The 3,221-nt window shown below is 31.9% G+C and overlaps 2 protein-coding genes across 7 annotated transcripts in view; one reads left to right on the top strand and one right to left on the bottom strand.

Annotated features, from left to right (window-relative positions):
• The window catches only part of LOC124946984 (extracellular sulfatase SULF-1 homolog), a 68,189-nt gene that overhangs the window by 18,964 nt on the left and 46,004 nt on the right, over positions 1 to 3,221 (bottom strand). The window lies entirely within an intron of this gene.
• The window catches only part of LOC124946987 (MRN complex-interacting protein), a 59,106-nt gene that overhangs the window by 20,942 nt on the left and 34,943 nt on the right, over positions 1 to 3,221 (top strand). The window lies entirely within an intron of this gene.

The following is a 3,221-nucleotide window of genomic DNA, read 5'->3' as shown; positions in this document are numbered from 1 at the left end:
TTCATACGTTTTCTTTCTTTCCATTATATTATGCTAAATATTTTCTACGATATTTCTTCTTAATCCTTTATTAGCAATTACAGAAATTTTACATATATACATACATATGTAGTTACATACGAAACAAGATTTCCAAGAAAAGTGGAAAAAGTTATGAAAACTGTATTTCTATGATATACCAATTGAAATCTTTAACGACGTGTAACTAATTGCAAATGATGTAGTTAACATGATTCACAGTGTCGATTTAGTCGAAGGAACGATTTAATGTTGCACCTGGTATAACAGAATACTTCAAGCTTAAAGATACGATTCATAATATTTAATGTCAAAGCTTAATTTCCATTTATAATATGTAATGTCAAATGTTTGAAAAGAGAAAAGAAAAAGAAAAGAAAAAAAAAAAAAAATATATATATATATATATATATATGAATATCTCTGGTCGTTGAGTCGTAAAGATATATAATTAAAATTAATGAATTATCGTAATGGACAGACAGACACAGATAGACAGAGAGACAGAGACAAAGAGAGAGAGAGAGAGAGAGAGAGAGAGAGAGAGAGAGAGAGAGAGAGAGAAAGAAGAAGAAGAAGAAATTGTCATTACCATAAATCTGATAATTTCGTACGACGTAAAACTTGGCGATCACGCGATGCACTCGATGAAATTAAAAGGAAAGCTGAACGATCGTGATAAAGAGACGCGCGTAGTAAAGGTTGGTACAGAGCACAAGGAGAAGCAGAAAATTAATCGACCACCATAAAGATAAACGTCGAATCGTACGGTACAATCTGAACCTTCGTCTTCTAGTCAGAGTTCTAACCACAAGTAAATATGTACACGTATATGTATGCATACAAACACAAACACATATGTATATATATATGTACGTATTTATGTATGTATGTATGTATGTATGTATATATATATGTATACACACATATTTATGTATATATGCCTATTACATAGATGGAATAGAAATTGCATCCAAGCTCGCGATTATTGCCGATCGCTAATTAGCTCCGAGCTGAATTCGCGCGCTAAAACTCGAGAGACCAGGAGAAAGACGACAGGAAGTGATGTCACGACCGTACATTTTGCCTCATTTCTCGATTCGGTATATCGATCTCGTGCATTAATTATCGCTAATTGATAAACGCCTCGTTTTCTTACGAGGAAATGGATAAGCCAGCTTTTGAAAGAAAATCAACTTAGACGCGTTTAAAGAGGACCCATTAACGAGTTCTTTCGATTTTCACGAAAACCACCAAAGAAAAACCACCAAAGGAAAAGGAAAAAAGAAGAAGAAGAAGAAGAGGAAGAAAAAAATATGTGCTCCCGTTTTCGAAAATAAGAAGGAAAAAAGAAGAACAAGATTTAAAAAAAAGAAAGAAAAAGTATATATATATATATATGTGTGTGTGTGTAATGAGAAAATAAAAGACATATTTACAAAGATGTAAAATAAAATATTTTTACATGGAAATAAAAATACGATGATAATAGATATTATTTATTAAATAATAAACAAAATGAGCGATAATCATAAAGTATAATGTAAGGAATATAACGGTATAGAATATATCGAACGTATGGAATAAGTCGTAAAAATCTTTGGGAGGAACGATTTCTTTGCAAATATCAAAGTTACTACTACATCGTGAAAATGTCGATACCCGAAGGTATGTATTATGCAGTTTGCATGGTAAAGTCAGAAATGTGCATCCTCATGTGCACAAGCGAACGCACACATACATATATACACTTTCACGATTCTGAATCTGACATGCACGTTAGTTATGCGAGTAATAAAATATCTTGAAGTCTTGGGACATTTTGAAAATCAATAAGCACGTAATTAAAGAGCATCGGTGTCCAATCATGATATCGAGGAGAGTGCTCTTTACCTCGGTAATTAAAATGAACGTTTTCATCATTGAATTACTCCTTTCATTTCAGTTAAAAATCATAGATTAATCAACAAGACGATTCGCACGGACTTCTGTCTCGTCGTTATGTTTCGACGATGAATGAATGAAAGAGAAAAAATATTTACGACAAAGATATAGAATATATATGCTGAGATAAAAGAATATATATGCTGATATAAAGAAATATATATATATATATATGGTGTGCTCACGTTATGGGAGATCGTGTCATATTAAAAAAATTCTTTCTTAAAAAAAAAAAAAAAAAAAACTAGTAATAATAATAATAAAAAAAATAATACACTAAAATTAAATCGATCGGATTTCTCTTATGTTTTACTATCATATCATATAACGCTTCATCTTCATTCTTTTTTTTTTTTTGTGGAAATATTAAACATCTATCGGGCGATATTTCTTTTAAAAGTAGTCAGTCCTCTTCTTCCTTTTCGCAACGTCAATTAATCGGTCTTATTTATCATTTTTTTAGGCGCGATTAATAATTTATAATAAAATTCACGAAAAATAAAGAAGAAAAGTTTTACGCGTGTACAAATTTTTTCACAGAATTTAATTATAATAACAATAGTTATTACAATTCTCGACGAATTCGAACACATTTGTAAAGTACCATTGATATTAAGTGAAACACGAGTGGGCCTATATTTTAAACCTACTTTGCGATCTGTCAAACGAGAAAAAAGAAAATAAAAAAACATTAAAAAAAAAAAAAAGAAAAGAAAAAAGAAAAAAAAAAGAGGAAAGAAAAAAATATGATATACTAACACGAATATTAACGAAGAAATCAACCCACGCGAGTTCGATTTGTATCGAGTTACGTTGCAAGATTCTCTCTCTCTCTCTCTCTCTCTCTCTCTCTCTCTCTCTCTCTCTCTCTCTCTCTCTCTCTCTCTCTCTGTCTTTCACATAAGAAAATTGAGTACAGTGGATGTTATACGCACGTGCTCTTCTCTCGTAGGATTTTCGTGGTTGTTCTCTCATTTAAATTCGAGGAGCACACAGAAAGAAAGAAAGGAAGAAAGAAAAAAAGAAAGAGAAAGAGAGAGAGAGAGAGAGACTATCTCGATCGTGCACCATACAACAGAATCTCGCCCACGTAATTCACGCATGCGATCGCGTAACTTGAAAATACTTCCGTGGGTGGTGGCGAGAGCTATGTATGGGCGAAAGAGATCGCATACTCGTTCCTATAATATATCCAACATAGTTTTGTTGTTCCTAGTAAAAAAGGAAAGAGAGAAAAAGAGAAATAAGAAACATATGTA

This window comes from Vespa velutina, chromosome 2, assembly GCF_912470025.1.
Source record: "Vespa velutina chromosome 2, iVesVel2.1, whole genome shotgun sequence".
Taxonomy (NCBI): Eukaryota; Metazoa; Arthropoda; class Insecta; order Hymenoptera; family Vespidae; genus Vespa; species Vespa velutina.
This window is presented reverse-complemented; position numbering and strand designations above follow the sequence as displayed.